Source organism: Primulina tabacum, chromosome 14 (genome assembly GCF_025594145.1).
Source record: "Primulina tabacum isolate GXHZ01 chromosome 14, ASM2559414v2, whole genome shotgun sequence".
Taxonomy (NCBI): Eukaryota; Viridiplantae; Streptophyta; class Magnoliopsida; order Lamiales; family Gesneriaceae; genus Primulina; species Primulina tabacum.
Window position 1 is genome coordinate 12,853,818 of NC_134563.1, and position 19,224 is coordinate 12,873,041.

Sequence of the window (19,224 nt, forward strand, 5' to 3'; positions counted from 1 at the left end):
AAACGACGACGACGCGGCGCGGAGGAGTGGAGCGCTCTTGCTAGCTTGTTCTTCACTCGATTATTCTCTTTTGTTTCCTACTGAATTCCCACGGTTTTTAGCTTTGAAATTTTCTCAGATTTTGAGCAAGGGAGAAAGGGAAAGATGGTTAGGAGAGTGAGGGAAGTATGTGCAAGATATAGGGAATAAATCAAGACCAAGTCTCCACCTTTTGAAATTTGAATTTTTGTTGCTATCAATTAATTTGTTGGTGCTTGAAGGGGGTGAGGTGGCCGATTATTCAAGGCTAGGAATAGGTTATGATATGGCTTATTAATTAATTAATTAAGGTTGATCACTAATTAAAAAGGTTTGCATGCTAACTAAACAAAGAATAGGTCAAAGATGATGAGTTGGCAAAGAAGTTGTCTAGACATAAGGGTGGCCAAAAATCTCACTAATAAATGGACGGGAAATGTTTTCTAGCTAGTAAATTTATAACCCTTAAATAATTTAGTGAATTAATCCCTTAATTAAAGGAACTTATATGGACTTATTTCCTACTCACCTCAAGTAATTAAAATAAATCCTCAAACCTCCTTCTTAACTTAAATCAACTTACTTGCTAGCTAAAAATAAATCCTGGAAATGTTTTCTCAATCTTAAATTCTATCTCAAAACTCCAACTCCCGTCCGGCCTCACTGAAATAACTGAAATGATAAAAATTAAACTACTGCATAAAATAATTAAATTTAAATACTCAAGCAATAAAATCATTTAAAATACTAGAATTATGCATGGCTTATACGTAGTCTAAGTTACCGGTTCTACAATCCTTCCCCCCTTAAAAGAAATTTCGTCCTCGAAATTAAAACTCACCGAATAACTCGGGGTAACGATCTCTCATCTCCGGCTCAGACTCCCATGTAGCTTCCTCCTCTGAATGATTGAGCCATTTGACTTTGACTCGCCTAACCAGCTTGTTCCGAAGCTTCTTCTCCTGCCTGTCTAGGATCTGCACTGGCCTCTCCTCATAAGATAGGTTCGGAGTAAGTTGCAACGGCTCGAAGTTCAGGACATGCGAAGGATTCGCCATATACTTCCTCAGCATAGAGACGTGAAAGACATTGTGTACTCCGGCCAGATTCGGCGGAAGAGCCACACGATAAGCTAGCGTCCCAACTCTGTCGAGGATCTCAAATGGTCCAATGAATCTCGGACTGAGCTTCCCTTTCTTCCCAAATCGCATGACACCCTTCATAGGTGCCACCTTCACAAAGACATGGTCGCCGACAGCGAACTCTAAATCTCTCCTCCTCTGATCTGCATAGCTCTTCTGTCGACTCTGAGCAGTCCTCATTCTGGCATGGATCCGGGCTACTACTTCGACAGTCTGCTGAATAATCTCTGGACCAAACTCTGCTCTCTCTTCTACTTCATCCCAATGAACAGGAGATCTGCACTTGTGACCATACAAAGCTTCATACGAAGCCATTCCTATCGAAGACTGAAAGTTGTTGTTATAGGTGAACTCTACCAATGGCAAGTTCGACTCCCAACTCCCTGAGAAATCAATGACGCAAGCACGAAGAAGATCCTCCAAAATCTGAATAACCCGCTCTGACTGCCCATCTGTCTGCGGATGGAAAGCTGTGCTAAACAGCAACTTCATACCCATAGTCGAATGCAAGCTCTTCCAAAACGAGGAAGTGAATATGGGATCTCTGTCAGATACGATAGAAACTGGAATACCCTGGAGTCGGACTATCTCTCGGATATAGAGCTCTGCATACTGAATCATGGTGAACGTCGTCTTAATAGGCAAGAAGAGCGCTGATTTGGTAAGACGATCTACAATCACCTAGATGGCATTCGATCCTCTGGCTGACCTCGGCAATCCGGTCACAAAGTCATAGTAACATTCTCCCACTTCCACTCGGGAATGGGAAGAGGCTTGAGAAAACCTGCTGGTCTCTGATGCTCGGCCTTCACTAACTGACAAGTCAGGCACTCGGATACAAATCGTCTGATGTCCTTCTTCATACCAGGCCACCAATACAATAGCTGCAGATCTTTGTACATCTTCGTACTCCCTGGAATGAATAGAGTATGGCGACATATGGGCTTCTGATAGAATATCTGCTCGGACAGAATCACTGCTAGGAACCCATATCCTGTCTCGGTATCTCACAATACCATCACTGATTGAATACAAGAGACTGCCCTTGGCCTCATATCTCTGCTTCCACTTGGCCAACTGCTCATCTGATGACTGACCACTGCGAATACGGTCCATAAGGGAAGACTGAATGGTCAAGGTAGATAGACAAGGAACTCTACCTCGAGGATAAGTCTCAAGATCAAATCTCTGAATCTCAAACTGAAGAAGTCTCGAAACTGTCAAATGGGCCATCGCTGCAACTTTCCTGCTCAGTGCATCCGCAACTACATTAGCTTTACCAGGGTGGTAGCTAATAATGTCACAATAATAATCCTTCACCAGCTCCAACCAACGCCTCTGACGCATGTTCAGCTCCTTCTGCGTAAAGAAATACTTGAGGCTCTTGTGGTCGGTAAAGATCTGGCACTTCTCTCCATACAGATAGTGCCTCCAAATCTTCAATGCAAAAACTACGGCGGCCAACTCTAGATCATGGGTAGGGTAGTTCTTCTCATGAGTCTTCAACTGTCTAGAAGCATATTCTATCACCTTCCCATGCTGCATCAATACGGCGCCAAGACCGAGCTTCGAAGCATCGGTATACAGTACAAGCTCACCGGACCGTGGCGGCACGGCCAAAACTGGTGCTGAAATAAGAGCTTGCTTCAAAGTATCGAAACTCTTCTGACACTCCTCGCTCCAAACAAATTTCACATTCTTCTTGGTCAGTGCTGTGAGTGGAATTGCAATCGAGGAGAATCCCTTGATGAACTTCCGATAATATCCTGCTAAGCCAAGAAAACTGCGGATCTCTGATGCATTTTGCGGTACAACCCAATCTCTGACTGCTGCAACTTTCACTGGGTCTACCTCAATGCCACTGCTGGAAACAATGTGGCCTAAGAACGCCACCTTCTCTAACCAGAATTCGCATTTACTGAACTTTGCGAATAATTTGTGCTTCTGCAATGTCTGCAACACTGTGGTCAGATGCCTGCTGTGATCCTCCCGATTCTTGGAGTAGACGAGAATGTCGTCTATGAACACAATCACAAACTGGTCGAGGTACGGCTGAAATACGCGATTCATGAGATCCATGAAGATCGCTGGCGCATTGGTCAAACCAAACGGCATCACAAGGAACTCGTAGTGGCCATAACGAGTCCTGAAGCTGTCTTCGAAACATCTGCATCTCTCACCCTCAACTGGTGTTAATCGAAACGCAGATCTATCTTGGAGAAAATCGAAGCTCCCTGCAACTGATCAAACAGATCCTCAATCCTCGGAAGTGGGTATTTATTCTTCACTGTAAACCCTGTTCAACTCCCGATAGTCAATACAAAGCCTCATCGAGCCATCTTTCTTCTTAACAAACAAGACTGGCGCGCCCCAAGGTGAGAGGCTAGGGCGAATGAACTCCTTGTCAAGAAGTTCCTGAATCTGCTTCTTAAGCTCTGCCATCTCTGTCGGTGCAAGTCGGTACGGTGCTTTTGAGATCGGAGCCGTACCTGGCATAAGCTCGATAGAAAACTCCACCTCTCTCTCAGGTGGCATACCAGAGACGTCCTTAGGAAAAACGTATAAGAAGTCTCTAACAATCGGAACATCTGAGGCTGACTGACTGGGCGCCTCGGGGACAGATACAAAGGTTGCTAGAAACGCCCGACACCCTCTATGCATGAGCTTCCTAGCCTGGACATATGGAATAATGCGCGGTAAAGGAAAGTACCTGTCTGGCTCAAATAAGAACTGCGTCATTCCAGGCGGTCGGACTAAAACAGATCTCCGCTGGAAGTCAATCAAAACTCTGTTCCGCAATAACCAATCCATCCCTAGAATAATGTCAAACTCTGGCATCGGCAACACGATAAGATCCGCATAGACAAGATTGCCATGGAGCTCAAGATCTATGTCTCGTATCACATTGGTGGCTGTCATCTCCTCGCCAGACGGCAGTACTACGGAATAGGCTATATCTAGCCCAATGGTCTTAACTTTGAGGAAATTAGCAAAGACCTCTGAAATGAATGAGTGAGTGGCCCCTGAATCTATCAAGGCCTTGGTAGCTGAACCAGCTATGAAAATTCTCCCTGAAAGTTCGGAACACCAAGCGGAACCCAATAATCACAAGAGCTAAGCTTATAGACATGCAAAGGTCACAGTTCTTCTAACTAAATCCCGGAAATAAATATTGAGTAGAGCATGCAATCCTATCGGAAAACTAAGTTCAAAATCTAAATCCCATTTCCCAAAACATTAAATCTCAAATGTAAACTTAAAGCTGCAAAGTACCTGTCATCAACATAGTATCGGGGTTCGTCTCCATCGCATGGAGAGCAAACACTCTGCCCTGGGTAGGCAGGTTCTTCTGAGGGCAATACGGCAGCGTGTGGCCTAGGCTACCACACTTGTAACACTTCCTTGAGCCAAACATACATACTCCGGCATGGCGGCGTGAGCATTTAGGGCAAGCCGGATGCTCAAAGGTCCTCGGGACAGCACGTCCCTACTGCTGCTGCTGCTCCTGAGGTCCTCCTCTGTTTCTGGGCGGGCCGTGATACGGCCTCTTGTTCTGATGCTGCTGAGGAGGAGGGCGGTGTGGTACCTGGATTGGGCGCTTGCCCTGACGGTCTCTCTCGATGTCCCGCTGATCCTGCTCTGCGGCTAAGGCTTTGGAGACAGTGACCTCATAAGAAGTAGGGTCAGACACCCTAACATCACGGCGCAAGATCGGCCGTAGACCCACCAAGAAATGCATCAACTTAGCTCTGGCATCGTTCGCTATCAGGGGTACAAAATGACAACCCCTCTCGAACTTACGGACGAACTCCGTAACAATCGAATCTCCCTGTCTCAGGCTCATGAACTCAGTGGTCAACCTGGTGCGCACCTCCTCTGTAAAATATTTTGAGTAGAATACCTCCGTGAAGCGTGTCCAAGACAGCGTAGCCAAGTTAAGGGCTACTGAAGCTCCTTCCCACCATAAGCGGGCATCTCCTCCAAACAGATAAGATGCACAACGAACTCGATCTGAATCTACAAGCTCCATAAACTCGAAGATAACCTCGAGGGACTTGATCCAGCCCTCGGCAATCATGGGGTCAGATGTCCCAGAAAACTCCTTCGGACGCATCTTCATGAATCTTTCGTAGACAGCCTCGGGCCCTGTCGGCCTGGTCGCCACCGCATTGTTCCCCGCAAACTGTGCGAAGCTGGACGAAAAAAATATCTCATTAAATCATGCTGTTGAAAATAATTCATGCTTTAAATGAAATGCGTAAATGTAAAACTTACAGACCGAAGACGTGACTTCATGAGCTTCTCGAGATCAGTAGTAGTACAACCCTATACAAAACCATTGCTCTGATACCAGCTGTCGAGGCCTAAAAGTCCTTACTTATAAATTTGCGGAAAATTTAAAATTTTTCTTTTAAATAATTAAAATTGCATCATTCATAACTGAACTGATAAATAAAGTTTGATGTTCAAAGTGGCAGCGGAAGAAATTAACATTTTCGAAATAACAGAAAAAGGTTTTTCCAACGATAATTAAAATGTTCAAGCCATCAAATAATAATAAATGCTGAACTGAGGTCCTCGGGTCCTACTACTGCCGACTCGAGCCTGCTCACTGGTCCTCGCCCTCGGTCCCGACATCATCAGCACCTACAACAATCAAGTCTAGTGAGTCTAAAGACTCAACATACATATATCGTAAATAGCAAGTAAATACATAAATAATAAGCTTGCATGCAAGTGAAAATATCATGTCATGAGGCATAACATAAAAATGTTGTGTCATGATTAATTATAATACGTGCATAACTGAACTGAAAATCATAGTGAAAATGTTTGCTCCTTGGAGCCCTGTACTGAAATAGCCTGTAATAATTTTCTGGTGAGATTATGGTCTACGCATGTGGTCCCTGAACTGAACTGACCGGTAACTGGCGACCGGGCCTGTAACTGGCGACAGGACTTAGTAATGTACGTCTGATCAGACCACTGCCACAGTACTGGGTGAAACAACTGAACTGACCGGTAACTGGCGACCGGGCTTGTAACTGGCGACAGGACTTAGTAATGCTCTCATAACCGGTAACTGACGACCGGACCGATAACTAGCGACCGGATTTAATCATGATAGTAAAATGACCACAAGCCATATCGCATAAATCTCAAAATTTGTATTTTTGCACGTAATATAATTAAATAACTGAATTAAATATGCTGTAACAATTTTACTGAATGGATTGGATTGCTCCCAGGCTCGCTGCAACCTAAATATGCCATGAAAAATATGCAATAGTTTTATGGGACCAAACTATGTAATAACTTTCAAAAATGTGACAATTACGCCTACCGACTTCGTATTTAATCACGACTCCGAACCAACCCGAACCAACACTGAAACATCATGTAGTCATGATTAAAATACCTCTAAAATGATAAAATAATGCTCCAAAAATGGTGATGGCCGAAATCTAGGTGAATGGAGGCAAAAACATGAAACGCTCTTTCGAGATTCAATTTGGCACATCACACCGTAAATTCTCGTACGACCTCAAAAATGATCCGAATGACAAACGGTCAAAAACATGACCTTTCCAACTCAATGAGGCACTGTCCAGTCCAAGGCCATGGGCTAAAAGCCAACTGAGAACTCGAACAAGTCAATGAACCGTCACAGCAAGTTGCTGTCCACAAAATACAGCAACTGTGCTTAGGTTTCTTGCGTCGTTTTCGAGACTACAGGCCATTGGGGCTTGAACCACTGACCAGAGACTCTTACCAACATCCCAAGGAATGATTTGAACCATGGCTAAGGACCCTAGGCCAGCCACAATTCGCACCATTCAGCAAACACCATAAAAACTCCAACCGAGAACACCTTGCATGCGTGTGTGTGTTGTGCTTTGCTTGCTGTCTCGTCTCGTTCCAGTGGCCATTTGATTGACCATGGCACGATCTAGACATCTTGGTGCATGGTATGAACCGTGGCTAAGGGCCATAGGCCAACAAGGATCCACACCATCCACAAGAATTCGAACCATACATGCCGTAAAATGAAGAGGGGCGAAAGGGTGCAGGGCTGTTCTTGGAGTTTTATTTAAAAACCGATTAACAATGGACCAAGCCACAAAAAGGGCGACTTAGTCATGTCTTAAACATGCTAGGGAAGAGATCTAACCAAGGCTATAGGCCACTAGGGCAGCCAAGATCAGAAGCTTCCCTTTTTGACAGCAAGACACAAGAAATCAAGTGCACATGAGCTGTGCTTGGGGAGCTGCTGTCAATTTTCATTTCCAGCGGGTGAGGGGCTTGAATGAATGGACCATTATGATCCTAACATGTCCTAGTACATGTCTAGATTCAGCATTTGGAGCCTTGAGTCGAACCAATACCTGTAACCATCAACACAAAAGAAATCGTGAAGCTTGAAATGAAAACCGAAATTTTGCACTTTTATTTTTCTGAAAATTCTTGATGGATTTCGGTTTATGGCCATAGAAATCATGATCATGCTATGAAAATAATTGATAATAGGACTTGATTGAAGAGTTAAGGAAGAACATATGCATGCCTGGTTTCGTTTTGAAAGAAAACGAACGAAACGACGACGACGCGGCGCGGAGGAGTGGAGCGCTCTTGCTAGCTTGTTCTTCACTCGATTATTCTCTCTTGTTTCCTACTGAATTCCAACGGTTTTTAGCTTTGATATTCTCTCAGATTTTGAGCAAGGGAGAAGGGGAAAGATGGTTAGGAGAGTGAGGGGAGTGGGTGCAAGATATAGGGGATAAATCAAGACCAAGTCTCCAACTTTTGAAATTTGAATTTTTGTTGCTATCAATTATTTTGTTGGTTCTTGAAGGGGGTGAGGTTGCCGATTATTCAAGGCTAGGAATAGGTTAGGATATGGCTTATTAATTAATTAATTAAGGTTGATCACTAATTAAAAAGGTTTGCATACTAACTAAACAAAGAATAGGTCAAAGATGATGAGTTGGCAAAGAAGTTGTCTAGACATAAGGGTGGCCGAAAATCTCACTAATAAATGGACGGGAAATGTTTTCTAGCTAGTAAATTTATAACCCTTAAAAGCCTGACTAATCCCTTAAATAATTTAGTGAATTAATCCCTTAATTAAAGGAACTTATATGGACTTATTTCCTACTCACCTCAAGTAATTAAAATAAATCCTCAAACCTCCTTTTTAACTTAAATCAACTTACTTGCTAGCTAAAAATAAATCCTGAAAATGTTTTCTGAATTTTAAATTCTATCTCAAAACTCCAACTCCCGTCCGGCCTCACTGAAATAACTGAAATGATAAAAATTAAACTACTACATAAAATAATTAAATTTAAATACTGATGCAATAAAATCATTTAAAATACTAGAATTATGCATGGCTTATACGTAGTCTAAGTTACGGGTTCTACAAAGGTTCCTCCTCATCGTGCTCCGGTGGTGATGATGCCTAAAACTAACATTAAAATAAGAAGACTGACCAACTCTAAAAAAAACGAAAATAATAAAATCGAATTAAATGCAAGATAAGGGAGAGATGGGTTGTTATCAATTTATAGTCGAGAGCTTGACTGTCGGTTCCTCTCAGCTCTAACTGTTTTGGAATCGAGTGACTCCAATTTGTGGCTCCACTGCACCACCCAAATAATGCTTCAGTCGTTGAGCATGGACTGTGAACGGCTCATTTTTCCCATCTCGCAAAGTTAATACTCCCGAGGGGAATACTTTGGTGATCTTGTAAGGCCCCGTCCATCTTGACTTGCGCTTGCCAGGAAATAAGCGCAACTTGGAGTTGTGCAGGAGCACCGCTTCGCCTTCTTTAAATTCTCTTGGTGTAATGCGCTTGTTGGGTGCTAGCTTTTTACGCTCTACGTACACATACTTCAGGTGTGGAGGCAGTGGTTTGAACTCACATGTCGGCGGTTCCTCAACGCTTGACTTCTGAGTGGTCAAATCTCTTCGATCCCCCATGTCCTCCAATTTCATCCTTTCTGGCTTCTTCCATTGATGGTTGGCATTACAGTACGCCACTCTTGCAGATTTTTCTTCATCAAGTTCATCCCCCTTCAATTCAGTGGTGAGCGTGGCTTCCAATGGGTCCTTCATAGCATCCTGCACAAATTGACACACAAGTGAATTCGATGAATCAAATATAAAACAATCATTAGTGTGCAGTGTGTGCTTAAGAGCGTTAAAAACATTAAAAGCGATTTCTTCCTTCCCCACTCTCAATCTCAACTTCCCTTCTTGCACTTCAATCACGGCCTTGCCGGTTGCAAGGAACGGTCTCCCTAAAATCAAAGGCATCTCCCTATCCTCTTCCATGTCAAGCACCACAAAATCTGTAGGAAATGTAAACTTTCCCACTTTCACCAATACATCTTCTTTGACTCCTCGTGGATGTTTTACGGATCCGTCGGCTAGTTGCAAGGACATCTGTGTCGGTTTAGGCTCGCCCAATCCAAGTTTCCTGAATATAGACAAAGGCATAAGATTAATGCTCGCACCAAGATCACATAAAGCTTTAGGAAAAGCAACATCACCAATCATGCAAGGGATAGAAAAACTCCCTGGATCCTTTAGCTTTGGTGGGATCTGGTTTTGTACCAATGCAGAGCAATTTCCAGTCAATTTTACCATCATGTGATCCTCCAACTTCCTCTTATTAGCTAAGATGTCTTTCAGAAATTTAGCATAACTCGGCATTTGCATCAAGGCATCAGCAAAAGGAATATTGATGTGCAATTTTTTAAATACCTCAGGAAACTTACCGAATTGCGCATCAAGTTTAGCTTTTTTCAATGCTTCAGGAAAAGGAGGAGGTATAACAATTTTGGATTGTGCAGTGGGTGTTGGTGTAGAGTTTGAGAACTTACCTGTGTGCGTACCAACCGCTTCTTTTCCTTGATCATCTTTTTCTTTTTCCTCTTGTTCAAGCACTTTTCCACTCCTCAATGCTATGGCTTTCACTTGCTCTTTCGGGTTAGTCTCAGTGTTGCTTGGTAAGGTGCCTGGCTCTCTCTCTACTTGCTATCATCTTCGCTAACTGCCCAATCTGATTCTCCAGCCTCTTTATCGATGCATCCTGATTCTGTAGTCTAGTCTCGGTGGCTGAAATAAACTTGGACATCATCTGCTCCAAATTGGACTTTTTTCTCGAGGGTCATGTCGATACATCGGTTGCTTATTGTACTGCTGTCCTCCTTGTGGTCGAGTCTGACTGCCTTGACCACCCCATGAGAAGTTGGGGTGTTGTCTCCATCCAGGATTGTATGTACTTGAGTAAGGATCATTCCTTGGAAGGTTTTGAACCTTCACTTGATTCACCGGTGCCTCCTCATTCACATCGAAAGGACACCGTCTTGACAGTCCTTAACATAGAGTTCTCCTCCGAATTTTTCACAAAATATCTCTTGATGGCGCATCGCTGTCCTGTTTACGTTCATGCTGTCTATTTTCCTGTTAAGTGCTTGTATTTGTGCAGTGACAGCTGAAAAATCAGTTACCTGGTGTACTCCTGCATTCCTTCGCTGAGTGTTCCTCTCAGATTGAGGGTGATAGCTGCTAGCAGCCATCTCCTCCAGTAACTCGTATCCTTCCTCGGCCGTTTTCCTCAACAGATTTCCACAGGCCGCAGCATCTATCATGGTACGGTTAGAGGAAATTAACCCATAGTAAAAAGTTTGGACAACTAACCCAAGAGGTAACTCATGATGTGGGCATCTTCGCAATAAATCTTTGTAGCGTTCCTACGCCTCATAGAGTGACTCCTGCTCAAATTGAGAGAAGGTGGTTATGTCCGCTTGCAGCTTCATGGTTTTCGATGGAGAAAAGTATTTCAAGATGAATGCCTTAGCCATGTCTTCCCAAGTTGTGATTGACCCTACAGGCAAACAATTTAACCAAGATTTAGCTTTATCACGCAAAGAGAATGAAAATAAACGTAGTCTAACAGCATCATCTGAAACTCCATTAAATTTAAAAGTATCGCAAATTTCTACGAAGTCGGTGATGTGAGTGTTCGGATCATCCAGCGCATTCCCCCCGAATTGGACAGTGTTCTGGATCATTTGAATTATGGCTGGCTTGATCTCAAAATTGATTGGTTGTTTTATTAAATCTTTAGCAACGAAAATTGATTGGTTGTTTTATTACTACTCTAATCAAATAAACATGCAAATAAAATTATTCAAAATCAAGTAATGAAATATAATGTCTAAAATGGTTGAGTAAAATTCAATAAGAAATGAATTTGTTGGGAATTTCGGTTCACCTACCCCTCGTTAATAAATTAATTCGTTCGATATTGATTTTATGCTTCCGACAAGATTTCCTATTCAATTGAACACACTCTCTCGAGCTATGCAATACTAATTCTACTCAATGAAGTAAATTAAATGTCTTTAATTTTTTGTTCGTTTTAGAGTAAGCATATGCATTTGATCGTTTCTTACTTGTGCGTGACAAATTTGCAGGTAAAACGACCGTAGAACCGAATTTGAGCGAAGTATGCAATCGAAGAAGAAAATGAGCAGAAAAGGTGGCGCTCGAGCGGTAGAAAACTATGTCTATCAGTGAGCATATGGTATGCAAACTTCAGAGATCTATTTATGGTCTAAAGCAGGCATCTAGGAGTTGGAACCTTAGATTCGATAGTACAATCAAAGAGTTTGGTTTTACTAAGAATCCTGAGGAACCCTGTGTTGTATAATAAGGTCAGTGGGAGTGCTGTGACATTTCTTGTGCTTTATGTTGATGACATTCTACTCATTGAGAATAATGTAGGAATGTTGCAATCAACTAAAATATGGTTAGCGAGTAAGTTCTCGATGCAAGACTTGGGTGAAGCATCTTTTGTATTGGGAAGATAGATCTATAGAGATAGATCAAGAAGATTGCTTGGTCTCACCCAATCCACATACATTGATACCATCGTGAAGAGATTCTCGATGGATGAGTCCAAGAGAGGACATCTACCAATGTGTCATGGCATGTCCCTATCCAAGTCTATGTCTCCCAAGACTGATGCAGAGATAGAGGCGATGACACGCATTCCGTATGCATCTGCAATTGGTAGCATCATGTATGGAATGATATCTACACGTCCTGACGTGGCTTTCGCACTAAGTGTAGTGAGTAGATATCAATCGAACCCTGGTCTTTCACATTGAAAAGTTGTGAAAGACATCCTCAAGTATTTGAGAAGGACCAATAAATTGTTCTTGGTCTATGGGGGTGGAGAACTAAAATTGGAAGGCTATATCGATGACTCGAAGTCAACCTCTAGGTTCATATTCATGCTCAATGGTGCTGCTGTCTCTTGGAAGAGTTCAAGCAAGACAGTACAGAGGATTCCACCACTGAGGCAGAATATATTGCTGCATCAGCTACAGCAAAGGAGGCAGTTTGGATAAGGAATTTCATACAAGACTAGGGCGTCATTCCTAATGGAGTTGCTCCTGTCCCGGTGTTTTGTGACAACACGGGAGCCATTGCTCAAGAAAAGGAGCCAAGGTCTCATCAGAAGTCCAAACATGTATTGAGAAAGTACCACATCCTCCGAGAGATTGTGGAAAGAGGAGAAGTCTCGATTGACAAAGTCGACTCCGCAGATAATGTTGCTGATCCACTAACTAAGCCTTTACCAAGACCATTAATCAAGAAGCATCGCGAATGGATAGATTTGAAGCATATGGGTAGTTGGCTCTAGTGCAAGTGGGAGATTATTAGAGTAGGTGCCCGTCGAGCCAAGTGTTGGCCGAGGGTTCATGTTTAAACTCTATGTATAAACAATATTTATTTTAATAATATTTGAAATTATTGTTTTGGCACTTCTTTATCTGTATACCCATGCTAGTTGCATAGATAAAGTCCTTGAATATACAAATAGTAGAAAGAATATGAGATGCTCATATGATGAGTATCATGAAACTCATATTTGGAATACTGTATATTCTAAACAGTTCATAGTCAATTCAGCCATCGCTAAGAAGGAAATAGGCCGCTAGAATTCGAGACTAGTATATGCGATGTGAGTACCATGTTTCATTGGTAGGGGACATTGGGATGTCCGAGCATGCAGATAGGTGCTCCTGGTAGAGTACTGAACAACCCTCCATAAAGGACTTTCCAATTGGTTCTCACTTATCGAGTGGAAACGTCCTGGTTTATGGTTTTACACCATTAGTCCTTATGACCCGGGACAACATTGAGACTCTGTATGCTAGCATTGCACTTTGACTTGTTTACCGACTGTCATGGGGTCATCAGGTGGCAAGGTTGGGTGTTTTGTCGAAACATATAGGAGTCGATGCATTATAGTCGGGGATTCACCGCTTATCTTCAGGTATGGATATCCTATGTGATCTCATGTAGATGTAGTATGAAATCTCTGATCAGAGTATGTTGGTAATTATGAAAGGGGTTTCATAGATTACACCATCGATGCAACTACGACATGACACATAGTATCGATTCATTGACAACTCTCGATATACCGTTGGTTGTCGAATCGGTCGGGATATATGAGTTGAAGGGACCGTACTGTACGTTAATCATAATTGAATGGTTCCTGCAGGCACTATCATTTTATACCTAGGGAATCATGTAAGAATTGCTGCTAGGCGTTTAACAGTATTGTTTGGTAATATCGGACTTGAGTTATGACGTTCTTGTCATCAAGGAGTTCATAATTAAGAATGGAGCAATTGGGGTATGCTCGTATAAGGACATATTTAGTTCGAATCACATGGAGATGTAAACTCACGGCTAGTTGTATCAATGAACTATTGAGGGTCACACAAGTGCTAACTTTTTAGATCCCGTTGAGAAATAAAATAGTTAAATGTGTTGAACGGCTTATAAAGGAGTTTATAAGCGTAAATAAAAATAGAAATATGGCTTCTATAAGGAGAATGTAACTTTTAATTTGAAGAAGTGTTCCTAAACTAAAAGTTGGCCAAACGAGTAATGTATTTTAAAATTGTGATTTTTATATACATTATTATGCACTAAATTAAATTAATTCAAGTGTTGAATTAATTAAACACTAGTGGACCTAGTAGAGTCCAAATAATTAAATTAATTCAAGTGTTGCATTAATTAAACAACATTGGGCCTTGTAGAGCCCAATTAGAAATAATTATTAAACTAGTGGGCTTGAGTAAAATCAAGTAATGGTTAAATGGTCTCAAATGTGTTTGAGACATTTAAATAAAAGTTCATGAGCCTTGTAATTGTTACAAGCCCAAATAGAATTGCATGCATGGGAGGTGAAGGGTTGGAGACAACTTTTTCAATGTTCAAGGCTTGGCATGCTAAAAGTGGTTTTAGCTTTTTACACAACCAAGACAACTCATCCTCCACTCTACTCCCATTCACCATGGCCGAAATTTCCAATGTTATTCTCTCCAAATTTTCTTCTTCATTTTGTTGAGGAAATCCTACACTTCTCAATTAAAAATACCCTAATTTTTCTAGTGCAAAATTAGGGTGATTCTACTTTGTTAGTGGTGGACCTAATTTTGAAGAAAGGAGTCCAAGAGCAAGGAGGAGAGCTTGTAGATTTGTCATCCTTTCAAGAGCTAAGGTGTTTACACTTTAGTTAGAGCCATAACATCAATATTTGAGATTGATAGGTAAAATATTCTTAACACACTATGTATGACATATTTTGTGTTTTTGTATTTGTTGCACACTAGTACATGAGGTGCTCGATTTTTGCTTTGAAAAACAATTTTAAAACTTCCGTTGCGCATTCGGGCACCTTAATCGATCCCCTTTCAGCCCTGAGTAGGAAGGATGCAGTGATCACTCAGTTGTCAGTATAAATGACATATTTTGTGTTTTTGTATTTGCTGCACACTAGTACATGAGGTGCTCGATTTTTGCTTTGAAAAACAATTTTAAAACTTCCGTTGCGCATTCAGGCACCTTAATCGATCCCCTTTCAGCCCTGAGTAGGAAGAATGCAGTGATCACTCAGTTGTCAGTACAGAGACCGATGCATGCAGAAATTCAGAGGTTTGAGCATGCTGTTTATGCTGTCACGCACAAGTAAGAAACGATCAAATGCATATGCTTACTCTAAAACGAACAAAAATGTAAATGAAATGGACGCATGCACAATGCAAACACACGCAAACTAATGCATTAAAACACGTAAAAACTACGTCTATCAGTGAGCATATGGTATGCAAACTTCAGAGATCTATTTATGGTCTAAAGCAGGCATCTAGGAGTTGGAACCTTAGATTCGATAGTACAATCAAAGAGTTTGGTTTTACTAAGAATCCTGAGGAACCCTGTGTGTATAAGAAGGTCAGTGGGAGTGCTGTGACATTTCTTGTGCTTTATGTTGATGACATTCTACTCATTGAGAATAATGTAGGAATGTTGCAATCAACTAAAATATGGTTAGCGAGTAAGTTCTCGATGCAAGACTTGGGTGAAGCATCTTTTGTATTGGTTTGAGCATGCTGTTCATGCAAAAATTCAGAGGTTTGAGCATGCTGTTCATGCAGAAATTCAGAGGTTTGAGCATGCTGTCATGACCTACACTTCCTCCATATGAGGGATTTTACGGGAGGAAGTGTAGGTCACCAGTTTATTGGGACGAGGTAGGAGAGAGGGCAGAATTGTAAGGCCCGAGATTATATCATTGTAATCCGAGATTATTCAATTTATGAATTGATGTGATCATGGAAGGACAACCTCCGATGAAGGCGTGGGAAAGCATGGGAGTGTGGAGGCCAGAAGACCTCGCGCACATGCGCGGAGACGAGGCGCGCATATGCGCGAGAAGATGAATGTGGAGGCAGAAGACCTCGCGCATATGCGCGAGACGAGGCGCGCATATGCGCGAGCAGGTGAAAGTTGGTCCAGAAGACTTCGCGCACATGCGCGGAGGTGAGGCGCGCATATGCGCGAGCAGGTGAATTCCTAAGCGCCGAGACAGTAAGTTTCGCGCATATGCGCCAACATTGGACGCGCATATGCGCGAAAAGTGCTATATGGAAAGTGTGACACATTTCTTGCCTTGCATTTAAATGTGTAAGCTTCTCCATCCACTTCAGAAAGTATGCTTCAAGGATCGAGACAAGCTCCATGGAAATCCTCAAGCTTCTTCATCTTTTAGAAATTTTATTGTGCAAGATCCGGCCATCCGATTTTCGATCCGAGCATAATTCCGTGCTTCTCTCGTCAAGAGCTTCAAAGGGATGTAAGTTTTATTACTTTCCTGCATGGTTCAAAAATTTGGTATTGGAGAAATCATTATTTGATTGATATTATGTGTTCTTGAGATTATGGTAAGCATGTAATCGAAACCGGATCGAAGAACGGACAGTGTATGCAATTGTTATCCTTTTTCAGCCTATGTTTGAATGGGGTTGTGCAGATTTTGAAATTGTGGGTTGTAATTGTTATTGGTTATGAGTTGTGGTTTGTATCTATTGATGTTTGAGTTGCCGGGTATCTCGAAATTGCGCCGTTTTGCCGTCGAAATGTAACTAGATTGAGATTGATCATACCATGTCTTGCTTAAGTTGTATGTTGATATTGTGCCTCTCAAAAATGTCATTCCAGATTTGGTATTGAAGGCTTCGAACTCGAGAATTCAACTTCAAAACCGGTAGAAGAACGAACAAAGCAAGATTGAGATTGGTTGCGTCAAACCAAAAATCGAGAAAAGAAAAGTATAAATCAACGTTAACCCGGGATAGATAACTCGAGTAAGATATGACTTGAGTTCCCAAAACCACATACTAAACTCGAGTAAGATATAACTCGAGAATTCAACTTCGAAACCGGTAGAAGAATGAACAAAGCAAGATTGAGATTGGTTGCGTCAAACCAAAAATCGAGAAAAGAAAGGTATAAATCAACGTTAACTCGGGATAGATAACTCGAGAAAGATATGACTTGAGTTCCCAAAACCACATACTAAATTGTTATTGCTTCGATGTGTTTGAAATTCTTGAGATTAATATTCTTAGTCTATTGAGTTATAGAAAAGCATGTATTATGAGATAGACATCTTGAATAAGTCTTTGGTAGAGGTGCCAAGGCACTGGACGTTTGGTTTATATCGATGCGCTTAGGAGAAAGATCGACTCCTATTGTACACACTCGATATAGTGTGCCGAAGTCCGGGAATAGGGACATACACCACCTCGAATGGGAGAGTAGGTGGGAGACTTGTTACATTCTTGTTCAAACCGGGATCCCTAGATAAGGGTCGAGTCAAAGAGTAAAAGATTAAGAGTTTGATTTAAAGCATTGTATCGATTTATGTTTTATTAGACTATGATACATGTTGTTTGACAAATGTTTTATGCTTTTGTATATGCTTGTATGAAATGCACATATACGTTGTTTATATTGGGAAATATATTTCTCGCCAGAGTTACCCTGCTGTTGTTGTGTTTGTATGTGTGCATGACAACAGGTGGGACAGTGATGTGAATCTTTGTACGAATAAAAGCAAACACGATTAAAATTGAATCGTGCCCTCAATTTAATGTAGAACAAAGAATCGTTGTTGTCCCGATCTTTTGAATCAAGTTTGCATGTGTGATATTCACCTCTAAATTATAAAAACTTAGCAATAAATATTCACGAGAATAAACAACCGAAATTATAACGAACCTTCAAAGAACAAGCCCTTGACAATCCGCACAAGAACGATCGACAAACGCAACAAAGTTAAAAACTTTGATAAGTTTGATTTTTGATGACAAAGCAAAAATCTTTGAAATCTTGAGAGAAAATCTCAAAAGTTTGTATAAAACTCAATAATAATGTGTATTGTGTTCTCAAATTTTCGTCCAAACATGTTTTAATAATAAAAAGATATCACAAATCTAGACTCCAAAATAATTAAAACTCTAGAAAGGAAAATATTCTCGCTCAGCCGTCTCAGACACGGACCCCGTGTAGACATCCGTGTACGGGTCCGTGTACTCTCGGGAAATCACCTTCAGCTGGAAACAAGGGGCACGGACCCCATGTCCACCTCCGTGCTTGGGTCCGTGTAGTCACGCAAATTCTCCGTCTTCGGCTGAAAAGGGCACGGACCCCGTGTGCAGGTCCGTGTACACGTCCGTGTAGTCTCGACCGTCTCTAACAATGCTTGAATGATAATCCTTTGGCTTCCGAACTCACTCCCATGCATCACGAACCTTTCGGCACTTTGCTCCTTGCCCGTGAGCCCTCCTTGATTGATCATAAGTCCCTGCAACGCTACCATGATCGCATCAGACAGGATCAGGGTCAAGAAGAACATGAAAGATCGATATTAGAGTGGTGATCCGGGCTTAGATGTAGAACTGGTTGTTCAACACTTGATATGTGGTTGATAAACATTAGTTAGTGTTATGACTTTATTTGGAACAAGTCTTGCATCTTTGATCATGTTGAAGATATTGAACTTGATTTTGTAAATTGAATAAAATGGAGCACAACTTGTTGTAGTATTTTAGATACTTTTTTATGAGGTGCTCGACTTTTAAAAAAAAATTCGACCTAGCTTATTTAATTGATCCATTTAATTCCAATAATGATTGAAGAAAATGAGTTATCATCCGAGTCCCCACAAGAATTGGGACCAAATAATGTCAGACATACTGCAAAATTAGTGGTTAAGATTCAGGACAGGATGAGAACTGCACAGAATCGACAGAAGAGTTATGCAGATCAGCGACGTAGGGATCTTGAATTCGCAGTAGGGGTTCACGTACTTGTGAAGGTCACATAGATGAAGGGTGTGATGAGATTCGAAAAGAAGGGAAAGCTCAGTCCTAGAGAGAGTTGGGACGCTCACATACAGAGTTGCATTACAACCGAATCTGGCAGGAGTTCGTAATGTGTTCAATGTCTCTATGCTGCGGAAGTACATGACGAATCCTTCGTATGTGCTGAAATATGAGCCACTTCAGCTGACACTGAACCTGTCCTTCGAGGAAATACCCACTCAGATATTGGGTAGGTAGGAGAGGAGGCTCCGGAACAAGGTGATCCACATGATCAAAGTCAAGTGGCTGAATCATTTCGA